Below are 9,521 nucleotides of genomic sequence, written 5' to 3' on the forward strand. Positions count from 1 at the left end.
TCTAAAATCAACTTGAAAAATTGTTTCACAAAATTTCCTTTTTATAGTTTCGTAAGTAATCATCTAACCTCGAAACATATCCTTTAAACATAGCTTAAAAGCAACAATTATTTGCCTAAGCAAATACCAAGGGCTTAACCCTTATCCTCCTTATATGCGGAATGCAATCTATCTAACGTGGCTTTATAAAGCAACTTAGAAAGTTACAACATAATACCAATGTTTTCCTGAATGTGATATAAAATCATGTATTTCGCTCTGAGAAGAACTCCATCCAATCCCTCAACTCCTGAAAAGTACTTCTTATATATCTCTTTTAGAAATGATAAGAAAGTTTAACTATATGTAGATTGATTAACACCCATTTAACTAATATCATTTGCTATATCACTAACAAATAAGATCACCCTCGCACGATCCTTCACCTTCAAGATTTAGTACCCTCTTTCTTGGATACGTTGAAATCTCTTTCATTAGGATCCTCTTTGGACTCCTACTCCTCGCTTGTCTCCTTTTTTAGATCAATTGAAGTCGTATTAGCCCCGATATGACCTGTCACGTACACCTAAATCCTTCCTTAGTTTATACTTTTAAAAGTAGCGTCAACTGGAACTAAACCTTTGATTCCTAGTTCTGCCTTGTGGCAAAGAAATCGATAATGTACTCCTTTACTCCTTTGGGTCTTTACTGCTTTCGCCTTAGACCTCATCCTCCTCCTAGTGTCAACCATTCTATAATTACAGAATATAATTGACACCAGCTTCTCCTAACAAACCGTAAATAGAGTACAACAAATCCTAATATGGGCTCTAAGTTTTAAGAGATGCAACACGGAAGTCATATAACGAAAGACACTCCTAAGGACACTTGAACCTAAACTGCTCTGATACCAACTGTGATACCCCCGAATTTTCGGATGCGGTTTGGTAAGGCCCATGCCCGAATACCCGAGAATATCAAAACAAATGGCAATAATCGAATACAGAATACAAGAAATGAAAATAAGAATAACTAAATGCTGATCAGAAACTAAAATGATAAATAAAACCTCATAATAAAATTTCATTAATAAATTCTTCTGATACAAGTAATCCTCCAATTTATACAACTCGGGAATCCATAATATGTGGACCCCTTGGAAAACTAATACTGAACAATTAACGGTCTACAACTAGATACATAAATCACAAAGGGAACTCCTATGTAGACAATCCGGAAGAATGAAGTAGACGATCCCTGCTCAGCTTGAACAATCCCTACTCCTAATGAATACCTGAAAAATAATAGTGAGTCAGGCCCACAAACAAGTTCTACTCTACTACAGTCTAAGCAGAGACCCGAGACGCAGGTACATCCTAGATAACTCAATAATAGCTAAATAGTCCATATATGTATAAATACACACTATAAGACGCTCACTAGTCCATAGGTCTGTCTCAGCCTGAATAGAAGGTAACATGCAAATCGCAAATAAAGTGGGCATGTATACCTAGACCTACCAGGGGACCAAATGTCTACTATGTCCAGTTATCCATCCTAGCAGATGTACGCACCCTAACCATGATCCTGAGACTCAAACTCATATCATGGTACCATAATCATATACATATATCCATCCAAAACCAAGATATGTCATTCAATTGTTTATGGACTTGACATAGATATAAGTAGGGTTTAACCTTATAACTAATCCATTCCCTTATTCCAGAGTAGGTAGGATTTAGTATTTTGAACTAATCCATCCCTAGTATGCCACCGTCCCATACCGATGTATACAATCCACAAAATTCATATAGTTGACAAAACAGAAATAAATAGTTCATCAATCATAGTCCATAGTAAGCATAATAAAAATCTGATATGTATATGATCATATTATGCATCCAGTACAAGATTTAAAAATCATGTCATAGTCCTTTAAATTGCTAAACTAAGATTAAGCAATTAAATCCTCTATATCCATTAACAACATGCTAATTTGTTTAAAATTTCATATTGTTCTAACCATTAGCGTATTATGCATCCAATACAAAATTAAAATCAAATCATAATCACAGTCATTAAATTGCAAAAATAATATTTAAGCAATTAAATTCTCCTCGTCCGATAACAACATGTAACCTTATTTAAAATTTCATATTGTTCTAACTATTAGCATATAGATATAAATTATGCATTATGGAACTTTTAGATATCTTGAAAAATTATTTAGAATCCCTACAATTAATCCCAAATCCATTATGGAACTCCAAAACACCCAAACAGTGCCTAAAATATCACTTGTACGCACTAAAACAACAGAGCCTACTCTAGAAAATGTAGAGCAGGCTCCACTACAAAGGGAGCCGGCTCCCCACACCATAGAGCCGGCTCTACTCATGAGGGAGCCGGCTCCCCATCACATAGAGCCGGCTCTTTGTTTGAGGGAACCGGCTCTCTCCCTCTCTAAGAGCCCTAACCCAATTCCCACCTATTCTACTCTTTCGTCTCCGTCTCCTGCAAGTTTAAACACCTCTGTAACTTTTTATTAGGGTTCCTAGGAGTTCAATCTATGCCTAAATTTATTCCAAAAACACTTTAAACACAGTATGCATCATAAATAACAATTTAGAGTACATAGAACGAAACAATTTATGAGATATTTTAATTTCAATAAATATCAGATAATACAGTTAAAACTCTGAATTAATATGCATACAAGTTTAGTTTTAAAGTTTGATTTAATCCTAGAGATTATATAGGCATGCACAGAACACAGGTCTACAAGATGGACTAAGATATAGAACTTGCCTATGGGATTTCTGATTAAAATCTCCATATCGTCTTCCTAGATTTTTCGGTGAATTCTGATTACCGTCAAGCCTCCTACTGCTCTGGTTCTAACCCACAAGCAGACCCCGTTCCTTTTCCCCTTAGTTCTCCCTTCTCTCCTCACAGTCCTCTCTCTCAATTCTCTACTACCACTCTCTTCTATAAGGTGGCGTGAATAGGGTTTTTATGAATCCTAAGGCAAACAACACTATGTATATATATATGTTTATAAAAACCCTAATTCCAATTATAAGAGGAGACGAAAAAGAAAAAGAAAAGAAAATCTAATATAAAATAAATATATGTATATAAGTCATAATACTACTATATGGTACTACTAATACTATCCTGTAATATTACGTATTTACATACATATGTATCCATTTATAAATATAATATAATAATATATATAGGTATATAAATATATATATATAACTGAATCCTCCTTATCTTTATTAATTCATTATTAATTAGAATAAGAATAATAATAACCTCCAATACCCATGGGTCATAATCCTTACCCATGTAGGTCCATCCAAGTAGTCCATGTGACCCATTTATTTGGTCCACTACTACTATCCAAATCCAACTCCTTTAAATTAAAATTAAAATTAAAATAAAAAAAATGAATTATTTAAAACCAACAAATAATTTACAAGAAATGTCACACAGTTAAACAAGCAACTTTACACTATCAATAAAATAATACACACATAATTAACTCACGTATTGCAAATAAACAATTAAGCAATTAAACTCAAATAAACTCATAGCCACATAAGCACATAGCCACATATCCATTAAAAATTTACAATAAATAAAAATTAAATTCCAATTATATCCTTTTAAAAACTAGGGGTATTACAGGATCATGCTTACAACAATTCAAAATTTTAAAGTATTTTTCAAAGTAACAAATTTCCATTTCATTTCAAATTTAAAATCAACATACAACTTTGACATTTTCGCATTCAAACTTTGCACTTTAAATCAACAAACAACTTTTCAAATCCATGACACGTCCAAAGATCAAGAGTTTCACATTCCATATCAAATTGGATTTTCAAAACCATTTTTTTCAAAAACTTGAAATTTTCTTTCTTTTCAATTCAAATCAAATCCTTTAACTTCCAATTTCAATTTCTAATTTCCAATTCAAGTCTTCGAAAATAAACCACATGCCAATTAAAATTTAAAACCAAGGTTCAATTTTAATTTTTCAAAAATCCGGCATGGGTTCCCCTTAAAAATGGACATTCCCAAAAATTTTCAAAGGCACACCAAATATGCATTTTAACATTCAATCAACAATTCAAGTAGCATATGGAATTTAAATCAAATTCATTCAACAATTCAAGAAGGAAGACCGCCCACAACATCAATCCACAATTCAACAATTGTCCGTTCTCCTTCTAACTACTACAAACTCCGTTCTCTAATTTTTCAAATTTTTTCCCATCACCATTCAACCAAAATAAAAGTTTGCAATAGTCAGAATCCAAGGTCATTGTTCCATTGGTTTTTTTTTTTTTACCATTTTTCATTATTTCAATTTTTTTTTTTTTTTTCATTTTTCAATCTCAATAAACCATTTTCAATTTTTTGCAACAATTATATACAAATATAAATTAAACACAAAATAAAAACTTAAAATGGAAAAGTAAATGCAATAAAATAACATAAAACTAAAATCAAAATAAAAATAAAAATGAAAAATAAAATAAAAATAAATTTCTATATACCCGAACCAAGAGAGGGAAGAAAAGATTGAAACGAAGAAGTTCGGAGCGAAATGGAGGATTTCTGGCCTTACCGTAGCCCGAGGGGGTGACCAGAAGCTCGTTGGGGGTGACCGAAAATTACAGAGGTCACCAGAGTTGGAGATGAAACTATCTCTGGCCTAAATCGGCCAGAGACGATGAATAAGAGGTTACCCGGAAGGGATTCAAGAAATAGAGATGCCAGTTTGGCCCTTGGGCCAAAAATCCTTCACCGGAAAGAATAGAGGTTGGATGACGGCGGCGAGATGTGGTGGGGTTTGCCGGCATTGGAGATAAGGAGAAGGTTAGGGTTGGTCTCGGTTCGTCTTGCCGGAGGAAGAGATTGAGAGGGAAGATTGAGAGAGAAGAGATAGGAAAATCAAGGAGAGAGAAAGCCGAACGTAAGAGGGAGAGGAAGAGGTAGAGAGAGAAAGAAAAGAAAAGAAAATAAGAAGAAAAACAAAATAAGGGAGGAGAGAGAAAAAAAACATTAAAAAAAAAAAAAAAATAAGGTTGGGGTAGGAAGGCCAATGGCCAAAGCATTTTCTGGAAGTTCAAAAGACGTAATTTCGATTGATCGAAGCTGTCTTCGATCGATCAATCACTTACTTCGATCGATCCAAATGGATTTTGATTGATTGAGAGGAGCTTCGATCGATCAAAATGGAAGATGAAAAGCCATAAATTCACAGGGTTCGATCGTTTGAAGTTCAAAGTTCAATCGAACTTGACTTCGATCGATCGAAACTTTACTGGAAGTGTAGGAATTGCAAGAAACTGCTCGAAAATTGGATTTTTCAATTCAACTCATATCTAAACGATGCTAGAAAATATCAAAACAAGAAATGAGGGAGGAATAAGGTTACAAACCCTACGAAGCACTAGTCTTTAACGTCTCTAGCAAGACATTGGGCTCTTTTACCCCAGATCAAAGATCTTGGTAGACATCCCCTTCTCGGTAGGGTGAATGGAACTTCTAACCCCACCCAACAAACTATTCTCTAAGGAACTTGTTGGATTTGGTTCAAGTGAAATTGATGGCCTTTGGTCAACAAAACTTTTGGGCTTTGGTAAGACCAAGCGTGTGCATAAAATAATACAAAACACTTTAGGTTTAGAAATAATGTCAAGTGGGCACCATATTTTAAAATTTATAAAACCACTAAACACTTATACTATGGAGTATGAAGTGAGCAGGGATCGTCCCAAGAGATCTAAATAATTATAAGTTTTTAGAATTGAATTTTACTTCAGTGCTTATGTGATTGCTAAAAAGGGTTTTGTTTGTGATTAAAACTAATTTTAAACTAAATGATGCAAATAAATAGTAGAGTTTAAAAGATTGGGAAGAGACTTAGGGTGTAGGATTCACCACTAAGCACATTCCCTAACTCACTCACTTTCAATTAATTGGGGAAATAATAATGTGTAATCTAAATGTGGCTAACAACTGCAATGAAAAGTGTAAACCATCAATTTCACGCATGAATCAACTACTTAACAACAATTAAATTAAGTGTAGTGCAATTCACCAATTCGAAGTATGATTTATCAATTCAAATTGCAATATCAACACACATTTATCTAGAGGATAATACAATTGTGACAATAAGTATGGATTTCAAACACAAGCATGGATTGTCTACTTGCCTATGAATGAAAGTGCAATTAAACTAATTAAGCCTGAAATTAACTAAATTCAACAAGAATTTAACCTAATTAAATTAACTGTGCAGTACAATCCATCTAGTAGAAGCAAATTCCATCAAATCAAAACATAATTACATCTAATTAAAACAATATATAGCCATCACAAGATTCAATTCACAAAGAAATCAAGTGTAGAGATTAATTATCAATCAAAAACATATAAGACAATATGAAGTTGACATAGATAATCAAATGAAAGTATTAATTTATATTTTAAGACTATAAAAAAATTACACAAATAAATCCCCAAAAAGTGAAAAGAGAGAAAGTTTAGGTTACATGCTTAGGGTTTATCTAACCCTAAGTAGAAGAATCAGCCACTCATGATTGACGGAGTCGAAGACAGGACAATCCCTATCATCTGTTTCATTTTCTCTGAACTTTTCTTCCAAACCCTAGCCCGTTCTTCGTTTCTCTTCTTTCGCGTGTTTCCAGAGAGAATATCGATATCGATATCACAATACAGAAAAATAATACCTAATCAAAAAAATAATATTCTCTAAAACTAATAAAAAACTAACCCTAAAAATAATGGGCTTGTTTCCCTTAAGTAATAAACTCTATTAAAGCCCATAAGTTACAAAAAAAATAAGCCCAAAAGACAAAATCCCGTAATGCTGCCAGGGGCTGGGGGATAAATCCCCCAGCCTTGGGGATCGATCCCCCAAGGGCATTTTTAGTTCTGTGAATAGTAGGGGATCAATCCCCCACTATCCCCCAGAGTTGGAAATTTCCTTTAAGCCTTATTTAGCTCTATTTTGGCCTCGGGCTAATTGGTTTGCTTCTTCATCTTTGGGAACATCATCAAAGGCCCGAGATTGACCGCTTTTGAGGAATAAACACACTATACGAGTAATGGGCTGCGACCTCTTTTTGCCATTTTCTGAACTTTTTCTGAATGTCTTTGCTTGATTCCAAAAAGGCTTTAATGAACCAAAATTAGTCCGTTTGAACCTTATTGACCTGAAATTGACAAAAATATAAATTAGAACTTAAACATGAAAATAAGATAGATGCAAGGACTAAAATACCCTAATTTAGGTACTGAAATGTGCAACATTTAAGCACTTATCACGCCCCCAAACTTTGATATTGCTAATCCCTAGCAATGAACTACAATATGAAAATAAAACAAATATATATACAACAATGAACTAATAAAGCAAATAAAGATAACACCACTTTCGTAGGGATCACGGTTGCATTTAGCATATGCAATAAGCCTTTTAAACCCCTAGGTTACCCCTAGTGGATGAGTGAAGTCTCGTGAGGGTTTCCAGAAATGGTACCCACAAACATCAACAGCTCTTTCTTACTTGAAAAATAACGACACATATCAAACAAGTGTTGAAAGTAGACTACTTCAAGTATGCAAATTTCTACCATTTCTAAGCTATTCTCAACATTTCAACATCATGTAAGCAAAAATGGTCCTCCACACATCAAGCGATTAATCATGCAAATTGAATCAATTCTATCATCCTTTTTGAGTGAACCGGCATCAAAATGTATTGTTATCCTAGCAAATCAAAGTAATGGCATAGCCTTACCCTCAAACTAGCATACAGATATAGTACCAATCCTCAAGACATTGAATGAACCTTGTCATTCAATCAAACAATTTTTTTTTTTTTTTTTTTACTTTTTTATTTTTTTATTGATTTCATTTTTTATTTTTTATTTTATTATGTATGATCATGTGTAATGTCCAAGTTCCTTAAGCTCTTTAATCACCCCATGTAACAAGCGTTGAGCCAACGACTCCCAAACCAGATAGTGTTAGGGCGTTAAGTGTAAAGACACTCCTAAGGGCGTAATGGCTAGGTTACGAACTTAAACTAATCATACATCTTACATTCTTTCCTTGTCTTCCTTTTTAATCAGTTGACATGTTGAAAGAATGCAATTTTTTTTTTCTTTTTTTTTCACTTTTGGTGAGTCTTTTTATTTCTTTTCTTTGCAAGGTCATTTTATCAAGAATGAAAGCTTTCAAACCATACTAGCTCAATTGGGATAAATCAAGACAATAATCAACTAAGCATGTACCCCACAAATTGAATGCTAGTGTGCGCAGGTGCAAGTATAGAATCAACTCTCAAAGGATTTTCAACCAACAAGATGATGTGTACCACAAGAGCAAATATGATATCAAAAATTAAAAATTTACCCCTAAATGGCATCCTAGTGCATACAAGAAGTATTAGACTCTAACAACTTGTTTTTCAAAAGCACTATGCTTCAAAAGTTCGAAATCATTGCCAAACACATCTCAAATCTCATCATGCATTTAAAGCTCAACTTAAAATAGAGTGAATCATAATGACCTTACCCCCAAACTTAAACTGTACATTGTCCTCAATGTGCAATGAGAACAATGAAAAATGATGGAAAAAGTATACCGTGATGGCAAAGACTATGAAGCCTGGTAATGATCCAGTAGGAAAGATGGCTCCCCCAAACTTGGATGCAAAAACCTAGTTGTAAAACCATATTAGCAAACTCACATCAAATATCACATGGAATACGTAATGCATATAGTCTAACAATATGACACGATGCAAAGAGATATGAGATAAAACCCTGTATAAAAGGTTAAAACATGCATAACCAAGCATAAGGGCATACTGGTAACATATATTTTTTATTTTTTTTTTTATTTTTGTTATTTTTTTATTTTTGTTTTTTGTTTTTGTTTTTATATATATATATATATATATATATATATATTTTGTGTGTGTTTTTGTTGTTTTATTTATTTATTTATTTATTTTTAAGAAATAAAGAAAAAGAATATGTATATATAACTACAAAATAAAAAATGGGCCAAGTTTAACGTTTCTAGTAAGACGAAATGCTACTTGAAAAATTTTTTTATTTAAAATTTTTATAAAATATATATATGTTTTTTTTGTTATTTATGTAAAATAAAGTAAAGAAAATAAAATAAAATAAATAAAATGTAAACAACCATAAATATAGAAAGTATTCATAAAACACATGAATATGAGCAACAGAAAAAACACGAGTCATTTCTTAAGAGTGAGTCATTTCTTAAGAGTGAAATAGATGGGAATTAGTTCATATTTTGTAATAAACAGTTTTGAAACAGACAACACCCATTTGGTAACTTAAGAGTGAAATAGATGGGAATTAGTTCATGTTTTGTAATAAACAGTTTTGAAACAGACAACACCCATTTGGTAACGAACTGCAAATTCAACCAAATTCAACAATCCAAAC

General features: G+C 32.9%; 1 long non-coding RNA gene across 1 annotated transcript; it reads right to left on the reverse strand.

The window, feature by feature from the left end:
- Positions 1-1,038: 1,038 nt before the first annotated feature.
- Positions 1,039-5,255, reverse strand: LOC132311074 (uncharacterized). The gene is made up of 2 exons (XR_009482813.1): positions 4,625-5,255; positions 1,039-1,273 (listed from the first exon to the last, which is right to left on the reverse strand). It is a non-coding gene; the product is annotated as an uncharacterized LOC132311074 (long non-coding RNA).
- Between the last annotated feature and the right edge of the window lie 4,266 nt (positions 5,256-9,521).

Source organism: Cornus florida, unplaced genomic scaffold, assembly GCF_030987335.1.
Source record: "Cornus florida cultivar Cherokee Brave unplaced genomic scaffold, ASM3098733v1 CherokeeBrave_3.0.0_Hap2_Chr06, whole genome shotgun sequence".
In the NCBI taxonomy this organism is placed as follows: domain Eukaryota; kingdom Viridiplantae; phylum Streptophyta; class Magnoliopsida; order Cornales; family Cornaceae; genus Cornus; species Cornus florida.